This window comes from Anastrepha ludens, chromosome 2 (genome assembly GCF_028408465.1).
Source record: "Anastrepha ludens isolate Willacy chromosome 2, idAnaLude1.1, whole genome shotgun sequence".
NCBI classification, from domain to species: domain Eukaryota; kingdom Metazoa; phylum Arthropoda; class Insecta; order Diptera; family Tephritidae; genus Anastrepha; species Anastrepha ludens.
In genome coordinates this window covers 171,492,273-171,503,489 of record NC_071498.1, presented here as the reverse complement: position 1 = coordinate 171,503,489, position 11,217 = coordinate 171,492,273, and positions in this window count along the sequence as shown.

Here is an 11,217-nt window from a genome sequence, read left to right as displayed (position 1 = left end):
AAATTTTTGTGTGATTCTGTTTTATAAATTTACTAGCTGACCCGGCGAACTTTGTTCCGCCCTAGAGGCAATAAAAAAGCAGATTTTTGGTTTTATTAAGTTAATTTTTTTATTAATCAAGTATTTCAATGAAGCTTTAATAGATTGCACTCTTCCGTTCAGCACCTTATGATACACGACATTTTTTGTTTTATTAACGCAGATGGTTTTCCGACCCGTGAACATGCCACATATAATTGAGAAACATTGATTTTCTAGATTCAGACCACAAACTTTCAAGGATTGGCCTTGTCATTTGTTAATGGTCATGACGAATGCAGGACGGGTCGGAAATTGAAGTCTCTTAAACTCAAACGGAAGATTAGTTGGGATCATCGGGATCCTCGGAATGAGAACTTCTTCACCTTCGTATTTTCCTTTGAGTATCGTCGCGTAAACCACATTGTTCATCAATTTATTTACCAACAAACGCGTACCGTTGCAAAGTTTTGGTGGGCTTATGTTTCGAAGCACGATTAGTACGGAGCCAACTTTTAGGCGTAAATTGTGCGGTGGTAAGCCAGGCACATCCAAGGAGTTTAAAAATTCAATGGATTTGGGAATACTTTTTTGATAAGCTCGTCTTTCGATGAGACAAAGTTACAGAAATTCTGAGGAAATGAAATCAATCCGCTCGATTCGTCGACAGGTACTCGACCATTACTGATAGTCAGTAATTGCTCAGAGAAATCTTCAGAAGATGTATCATTGTGCCTTCGTCCATTGTGCCATTGTGCATTCGTCCCAGATGATGATTTTCGATGCTGATAAAACTTTGGCCATTGCTGAGTTTTTTGAAATATTACATGTTGGTTCTTCAATTTTTTGATGATTTAACGGCAATTTTAATGTTGAATGAGCCGTACGGCATCTTTCTAATAATGTGGCTGCAATTCCAGAAGAAGCAACTGCAAGCGCAATGTTGGATCTCCCACGAACAGTGGCTAAAATTGCTGACATGAGGAATGTCTTACCAATTCCGCCGGGGGCATTAAGGAAATATAAACCACCATTTCCATCATCAATTGCCTTCTTTAATGTATCATAAATTTTTGGCGATTCAAAACTACTACACTACTAAATCTTATTCCTGGTGATCATATTCACGTTCCCGTTCCAACTCCCGATTAAATGCGTCATTCATTTCACGATTTGGCGCTGGCATTCCTAACCTGACTAATAAACTACCGCACGTAAGGTAAAACATGTCTGCGATCAAGAGTAAAGCCCGATTATGTATCTTCTCATTCATCTGAAGATCCGAATTTCTGGAACTGACACGAATTTGATGTAAAATATCTTCTGACTTTATTATCCTTGTATTTATGCCAGAGGTTAGATGGGTTCGGTGGAAAGCATGTCGAAATGATGATGGCAAATAATGTGCGTATCTGACTTGGAGATGCAGAGATAATGGCTTCAACGATTGTCGTATCCCACTGGGTATCGCTTTCTAGTAAATTGAGTTCTTCACATGCAGCACGATATGTTGGGAATAACAGTCCGTAGTGACTCAAATGACGTTGGCCCACGCACATTTACCAGCAATAACCGCAAATAGAAGCATTCATCATTCTTTGGATGAGTTGTATACACACGGCCAAGAGCATCAGTAGAACGCACATCCGCAATGTTTCGTATCCTTCTTGCATTACGGCTTTGACGTCTTGGTCGCGGCATAGATAATAATGATTTAAAGAGTATACAAATTACTGTGATTATACAGGGTGGCGCACGAATCGTGCTACAAAAACAAAACGTAATAACTTTTTTTCTAATCAATGTATTTAACTTTTTGTTTTTTTATTGTATAGATAATTCAATTTTATTTTATGTAACTAATTAGTTTTGAAAATAATAGTTAGAACGTAAATGACCTCCATGCTCATTCACGCATATGCGACACCTGATGAAAAAATTGTTTATTGCGCACTGAAGGATTGAAGTCGGGATCGCCTCAATTATTGTTGTGATGGACTGCTTCAATTCAGTCAAATTACTTGGTTTTGCTTTATACACCTCTTGTTTGAGATAACCCCATAAAAAAAAATCTGGTGCAGTGAGGTCAGGTGACCTTGGGGGCCAGCGGAAAGTGGAATTTCTGGATATCAATTTATTTCTAAATTTTCGTTGGAGCTCCTCCATAACCGGTCTGGCTATATGTGCAGTTGCTCCATTTTGCTGGAACCAAATGCTGTTAAAAGGGATACGTCTTCGCCGCAGTTCTGGACAAAAAAACTCCTTCAACATGTTTAAATAACGGTCCCCATTTACAGTCGCTGTTACACCGTTTTCTTCGAAGAAATATGGCCCGACAATGCACCTTGATGAAACTGCGCACCACACTGTGACTCGTTCTGGGTGCAGTTCCATCTCATGGAGTATTTGCGGATTTGATTGACTCCATATATGGCAATTTTGCTTGTTTACATTGCCGTTTAGATCAAAATGGTCCTCATCAGACATAAACAAGCAATTTATGAAGTTGTTGTCTTCTTCGACCATTTCAATAATTTGTTGGCAAAATTCCAGGCGAATAGGCAAATCCAGAAGGTTTAATTTGCTTGTGATTTGAACTTTGTACGGAAACAAGTTTAAGTCATCATGAACTATCCGCTGCAATGACCGTCTGCTAACTCCAATTTGTGCCGACAAGTTACGAGTCGAAACTCTTGGATTTGCCTGAATTGACGATGCTACAGCCGCGATTGTGGCTTCGACCCGAACATGGGGATCTCGATAGTACGGTCTGCGTGCGATGCTTCCAGATTCAGCAAACATGTTCACCAGCCTCATAATGGTCCATCTGCTCGGGGGAGTGCCGTCAAACTCCCGCCTAAATTCCCTTTGGACGGAAATGATGGACTGCAAAGCATGGTACCGCTGCACTATCCAAATCCTCTTTTCGGTATCCCAAGCCTCCATTTTTTGTAAATCTAAATACTAATCTGCAAAAAAAAAAAAAAAAAAAGCCGATTACTCACACAGAAAAAAAGTTATTACGTTTTGTTTTTGTAGCACGATTCGTGCGCCACCCTGTATATTTCTGACAAAATTTATATTATCAAATTTTCTACTTAACCATAGACAAAATTACGTTTAGCTGTCATTTGCGTTTTGTTATTCCATATCGTATGCGTTTTTGTTATACCACATTTTATAGTGACTTCACGGAAACGCGTTCGAATGGGATAAAAAGTATCCTATGTCCGTCTCCTGGTTCTAAGCTACCTCTCCACCAATTTTCAGCCAAATCGGTTCAGCCGATCTCGAGTTATAAATAGTGTAACTAACATGACTTTTATATATGTATATAGATTTTTATAAAATTTATTTAATAGGACTATGAATAAGTTCGTGCGGTTTTACAACAGATGGCGTAACTTGATTATTATTCCATCGATCCACATTTCCAAACATTCATTGGAGAGCTACTGTCGTAAGGCACAAACGTCAGTATAAGTTTTTTATTTGAAGCGTAAACAACAATATTTTTACCACACTTGAAAATGTCGAATTTCGTGCCAAATAATGTGTTTTTGCGGGGAATTCTTCTTCATTATTTTAATATGAAGAAAAAAGCAGCCGAAAGTCATCGTATCTTGGTGGAAGTTTATGGTGAGCATGCTCTATCTGAGCGAACGTGCCAGAAGTGGTTTGCACGCTTTAAAAGTGGTGATTTTGGCTTGGAAGACGAAGAACGCGAGGGTGCGCCGCCAAAGTTCATGGATACCGAATTGGAGGAATTGCTCGATCAAGATCCGGCTCAAACGCAAGAAGAGGTTGCAAAAACTTTGGGAGTTGATCAATCAACCATTTCCAAACGTTTAAAAGCCATGGGAATGATCCGAAAGGTAGGCCATTGGGTGCCGTATGAATTGAAGCCAAGAGACGTTGAACGCCGTTTTATGGCATGCGAACAACTGCTTCAACGGCACAAAAGAAAGGGTTTTTTGCATCGAATTGTGACTGGCGATGAAAAGTGGGTCCATTACGACAATCCAAAACGTCGGGCAACGTATGGATACCCTGGCCATGCTTCAACATCGACGTCGGCGCAGAATATTCATGGCCTGAAGGTTATGCTGTGTATCTGGTGGGACCAGCTGGGTGTTGTGTATTATGAGCTACTGAAACCGAATGAAACGATTACGGGGGATGTCTACCGACGACAATTGATGCGTTTGAGCCGAGCACTGCGAGAAAAACGGCCGCAATACGCCGATAGACACGACAAAGTTATTTTGCAACATGACAATGCTCGGCCACATGTTGCACAAGTGGTCAAAACATACTTAGAAACGCTCAAATGGGATGTCCTACCCCACCCGCCGTATAGTCCAGACCTTGCGCCATCCGATTACTATCTCTTCCGATCGATGCAACATGGCCTGGCTGACCAGCACTTCCGTAATTACGATGAAGTCAAAAAATGGATCGATTCGTGGATTGCGGCAAAACCGACCGAATTTTCCACAAAGGGAATCCGTGAATTGCCAGAAAGATGGGAAAAAGTAGTAGTAAGCGATGGACAATATTTTGAATATTAAATTTGTAACCATTTTACGTCAATAAAGTTTCAAATTTCGAAAAAAAACCGCACGAACTTATCCATAGTCCTATTATTTACATATTTTTTGGTTTGTTTTTGTTTAAAATTTACTTTTAGAAAGTTATTTTTTTTAATTTTTTTTATTAATTACTTTTATACAAAATTTTGGATGTTTGTTTTTATAAATTTTTTTACATATACATTCTTTATAAAAACTTTGGATGATTCTGTTTTACTAATTTATTTTTATAAATTTTTTTTTGCAAACTTTTTGGATTACTTCCTTATAAACATTTTTCCATGAGTTTTGTTACAACATTTTTGTTCAACATTTATTTCTAGATTTTTTTTTTAATTTTTTGTATTAATTATTTTTATAAAAATGTTTGAATGCGTTTTTTATAAATTTTTTTAATTATACATTTTTTTATAAAAATTTTAAAGGATTTCGTTTTAATAATTTATTTTCTATGTAATTTATATCTGTATGATTTTTTATATTTTTTTATAAAATTTTTGTATAATTTTTTTATAATAAACCTTTTACAAATTTTGTATATAACTTCCTTTTTTAATAAATTTTTGAATGTTTTCTTTTTATAAATGATTTTTGTGTTTTTTAAGATTTTCTTATAATTTCGTTTTTATAAAAATTTGGGATGGTTTTTATTTATAAATTTATTTTTATAAAAGATCTATTTTTATAAAACTTTTGGATGGTTTGTTTATACTTTTTTTATAAAATTTTTGGATGATACTTTTATAAATTTGATTGCGTAAATGTTTGTTTTTTATAAATTTTTTTTAACAGATTTTTTATAAATTCGTCAATACATATATTCTAAAGTAATCCTCATATGGGCACCCGGCCACGTAAGCGCTAACAGAAATCAGCACACACGCGAGGTCATAAAATTAGCTTCCAATGTCTCATTAATTAATTTAGGTGAAAACCTGAACGATAGTAACACCTTTGATCAACTCAAGCACTACTTCCAGAAATAAGCAAATCTATAGCAACTAACAGCTTCTTGGTGCCGGAATATAGATAACACAAAGCTGAATTCCCAGAATTAACTAAAGTTATCGAAAGAGCAAGACTCGGCATGATAAAATTCTTCCGCCTTAGGTTAAGTCATGCTGAGCTTACATATATTTTTTAATAGAACGTTAGGAAGTAAATTTTTGTCAATTTGTTAACTCTCTATAAGAACCAACTATAGAACCCACCATAGTTACAGTTATCAATGTGCTAGTGTGCGTATATTAAAAAACTCTAACCTCTTAGAAATCTCAGCAAAGTCAAATATGGGCGGTATCCAACAAATAATCCAATTCCTCCTACTATGAAATAAAATCGATTCCCTGAATTAGATAAATAATGGTAATTTTTTCATTAACATACCCACATGAAGATACCCACGCTAGTCCTTAATGCGACTGCTTTAATACAATAACTGATTTAGCTGAAGTTTATTATTGCTTTAGCTTAGTTTTCCTAGATATAGCCCATCATTTTAAAGTTCAAGTAACCTATTTTTTTGTTGAAAATGTTCTTCAAATCGTTAGTTTTCAATTGATATAGAAAAATTAGTACCACTAAAGGAATTGGGGTGCAGAATGTTTGCAATGAGGCATCGCTGTGAATTAGAGGGTTAATCCAACCTAACGCAACCTAGAAAAGACCATTCAACAATTTCGTGTTAATACCAAAAATTGATGCCCCAATACTTGCCTTCATCAATAAGAATTCCAAAAATGTGATATATTTTGCTTGCTCCCGTAAACAGCCCCCTCTAATTGAACATCCTGCCTGCTGATATTCAACTGAGTTTTTAGGCATTTCTTGCCTGGTTTAATAGAAACGCCAGTAAAATGTGTTTTATATTTCCACTCAAATATGTTCATACGCGCCTTAATACTCACTTACAGCCACAATTTAATAACCCAATAAACGCAAAAACGCATGTGCTCCTGCTCCCTTGAATGCTTAAATTTTTTTAAGCATTTAATAAAATAAATAAGTACTCCGCGTAGAATTTAAAAATGCTTGCTTGCATTAGCCGAAAGTGAATGTGGCATGAGTTGACCTAAATTGGCCAGTAAGTCGCTATAATAAAGTTAAGTAAATCCTTCAACTGTAAACTCTACGAGAGCATACCTACAAACAAACAATTGCGCAATTTTTACAACAAAGTACTAAAGGTGCGGTCAGACACGGCAAGCAATCTCGCTTTTTCTACCTATTTTGTTGGCAAACATTTTTAATTTCCCATGAGATTTCCGTGTTTACGCACAGTTGATAGTTTCCGAAAGTTATTTGCAACTTTTCGGCAAAGAATTTAAAGCAGAAAATTAGCATATAATTGGGAAGCAAATCAAGGCGAGTGCTGCCGTGCGATAGTAATAACTTAATAAAGCATCATTGATAGAAGTAAAAGAAGTATTTTTTCATATTTTTTATAGGATTTCTTTGATAAAAGTTGGCTCTTGCAGTGAGAGCAGCCGAAAAGTAGTTAGCGTGCACTCCGAAATATTTTTTTTTTCTAAAAAATAATTTGTAATGCGTTAATATATATTTTAATAAAAAAATGTGAATAAAAAAATCTTCCGTAAAATGATTTTCCCGCATAAAGTACCTACGTCTGCAATTACTTTCCGAAATCGCTTGCCTTGCCGCATCTGCCGGTACCTTGAGGGAGTAGAATGAGAAGAAAGCTGGTGTCCTATTTAAATAAGACAAGCTAATACATAACAACAAATGTGCATATGTATACGTGAAAGTTAAGAACACAACAAAATTATTACTTGCCATGCATTTAATTTTGGGCGCTTGTCACTCGCCTGTTTACCAGCTTCGTCTGCATCAGTTTACTGGGCTCCGGCTACATTCGTTGTATGTTGTTGTTGCTCTTACCCCATAAGATACTCTACTTTCGTTTTTTATGCCTGTCTGTCGCCGTTGCTTAAATTCATGGCTATAATTTTGTAAATAGCGCTCACACTTTCTCCTTAATAACTTCTCAAACTCGTTCATTTACGAGTATAAACTTAATCATTGGCTCAAATTTGGGTTGCATGTTACTCATACGCCATGTGCGCTGCTTGTGTTATGCCTTATGTTATATCATATTATATGTATGTTGTTCAAGTTGATTGAAGTTGATGATGTGATTCAAATACACATATGTATGTGTGAATATGTGTATACGTACAAGGATTTATATCGCTACCCAGACAGCTTATTCGTAAGTATGTGTGCATGCATGTATGTACGCCTATACACACATACATACAAACTCGCATGGGTGTGTGCACACTCTCAGATTGATGGACAATTGCCACTCGGGTCCCTTGTCGACTTGGCATTTTTGCTCATGATGTATGTTTGTTGCATTTGTTGGTAACCTTCTGTTGTTTCACAACCGACCGCCGCACCCTCATCTCTTACACTCCACCATGTAATGGTGTGTCGTTTTTCATTGAATTTCGTTTGCTTAAGTCATGAAGCGTATTTAATAACAGTAAATATAAAAATATAAACCTTCATTAACAACGGCATTATCATCGTCATTATTGGGATCATCATCAGCATAAAAGTAATTGCAAATGTAATGAACGAGTACTCAGTGGAGACTGACGAGCGCGGCTATGTAGAGAAATAGCAAACCAGCTGTTGGTTGATGTTGAGAAATGTAAAGTGCAAAAGTGTGTTAGTGTGCTGGTGCAACAACTCCGGCTAGTTTGTAACATTAACTACTGTCAATGGAATTGGCTCTGACGGCAACCTGCTACGGCAACGGCTGAGGAGGGGTGAGCAACGCCTTGTGGCCTTGTTGGCGGCAACGTCTCATTATTACAGCGGCTGGTTGCTTCAAGGGGTGCACCCTGTTGTTCTTGCTATTATACTGATATCGTTTCCTGCTGCTGTTGTTTGCCTCAATTTTAAGTTGCCCAAGTTGGTGTGGCATGACGTGGCACTAAATATTGCCGCTCAAAAGTAAGCCGTGGTATTGTTTATCTCACTGCCTCTCTTTTAATTTTTAGACTACTTTGTAGCAGCAACTTGCGGCTACTCCAACCTACAATTGCTGTTGTTGCTTTTGCTAACTCTACGATTCTTAAAGTTTTGTTGCTACACGCCTTCACTGTTGCTTTTCCGGCCGCAGCTAACTGCTGTTTGGTTTGGCCTGCCGTTCGGTTTCTGGCATTTTGTGAAAGTTTGATATTAGAAAAGTTTTAATGTGCCACCAGCGTCAGTACTTCGATGCGCCCACAACCGGAGCACACATGCTGGCAACTGTGTGTGTTTTGTGAGAATAACCCTGACGACGAAAAAGCAAATGAGAAAAAATGCTTTTACATGAAAGGAGAAGAAAGAAGGTAAAGAAGTCGAACTAGTGCGAGAGTGACTCAAATTGGACCAGTTGCAAAATTAACAATTTGTGGTGCAGTCAAAATAAATATTTTTTTATTATATAAAGGGTTTTCCAATAACAGGTGTTATGAATGAATGGATTGCGCTATCGTGAGATGATTAAGGATTTTTTATAGCCGGAATTGGATGGTATTGATCTGGACAACGTTTATTTTCGACAAGACGGCGCTACGTGCCACACAAGCAACGAAACCATTGATTCCGAATAGTGTTATCTGTAGAAGAGGTGATCACAATTGTCCACCAAGGTCTTGTGATTTAACACCTTGTGACTTTTTTCTTTGGAGCCACGTAGAAGAAAAAGTGTACGCCAACAGCCCAGGGTCGATTCAAGACCTCAAAGATGGAATTCGTGAGGACATAGGGCAGCCACTTTGCAATTCGGTTATGGAAAATTTAATGAAAAGGATATTGTCCTGTAAGCGTAGTCGTGGTGGTCATTTGCCTGATGTTATTTTCCGATCATTTATATTAAAAAATAGCATTTTTCTTTGAAGATCAAAATAACACCTCTTATTCAAAAACCCTTTATTAGTTTTTTGCTTCAACCACTATTGGAGCATAGGGCGGCAGGGCGGCGCTTCTTCGCAGACACAGTTTTGAGCTGTGTATCTCAGTTCATGCACTAAGACCCAGAGAGTTCATTTCTTCGGTTGAACGTCTTCAGGTGCTACGTGGCCTACCCATGCAAGCTTGTTGGAAGGATTTCCAACGCAGCTACTGCCAATCAGCATAGTTATTACTTTTTCTAAGGGTATTCCTATCCACTGCCACTTACTTTTTCATATTTCAGTCGCCACGTCATACTGCTTAGCTTTTCTTAGTAGGTCCGGTTTGAATATTGTACTGAGCCAAAAAACAAATCGCAAATTCCGATGCAGACGTTTCGGAATTACAGCTTTTACTTTTCATGTTGTGCAATCTTACGGAAGGAAAGACCTGACATTAAGGTTAAATACGCGCAATTTAGTATGAAGGCTGATGCTGTTATTTGGCCACAAAGGTGCGAGAATGCCAAAAGATGAAATATATATCTTTGCTAAGCCTTCTTCTTTTTCTTCAGGCCCTTAATCTCTCGTGGAGCATAGGGCATCAAGCACGCGTACACGCCATCTTGTGGACCACGTGCCTGTTGGCAATTAACCTCAATTGGTTCCAGCTCTTTTCGATACTTCCATCTTCCCTTTCAGCTGTTCGCCTCCAAGTTTCCCTTGGACTACTAGGCCTGCTAATTCTAAATGTTTGTAACTATGTTTTATGTAAATTTATAATAATCGAAATGGCAAATAAAGAAAACTAGGAAGACCACACTGAACACCCATTTCAGAACAATCTTCGGGGGTGCCTATGCAGCCAAGTTAGTAAAATTTCTCTACAATTTCATACTTTTTGAGTTGGCGCACACTGCAACTGGCTCTGCTGTGATCTCGTAGAGTGCCAGAGCTTTCAACTTCTAGTGTTTTAAATGATAAATATTAAAAAAATGGTTATTCAAAGTTGTTTTCTTCTTGTTGCATAGAAGAAAAGAAAATTTGGACAATTAAATATAAAAATAATGTAATCGAACTTGTACTATGTAAAGAAACACCTTTTTTATATTATTTTAATTATACTAAATGTTTTTAAGCGCTCATTTACCTAATTTTATTTACTTTTTCAACTGGTCCTCAAGTGGTGACTTTTGGCACAATTCGGACAAGGATGTTTTGAGTGTGTTGTGAACTAGTTCGTTAACTGACGTAAGGTTGATGCAGAAATTGAGTAGCTCATAGAATGGTTAAGCAAATTGACTGGAATGTATTTGTCTGTTATGAACTAGTCTGAGACTGGTTACAGTGGTACTAGTTGCAAAGTGGCTACCCCGAAGAGTATTAAAAACTAGTACTCAGTCATTAAATACTACTTCTTTGAAATTTTTAAACTTATTTCTTAACAACGGACGATTGGTTGGTACTTTAACTAGCATGATCTTCCTGTATAGGCTAAAAACGGGCATTTTGTAGAACATCACCACATTAAAAGTATCAGTTGCTAGCGTTGGAAAACTATTTAACTACCATATTTTAGATGTACAGCAAAATGGCAGTAAAGCAATGCAGCCCTACTAAATTTTTCTGCCGGGTATATGCCTCCAATAACATATCAAATACGTATGCATATACATATGTAGAGCTGCCTGCCCATACAT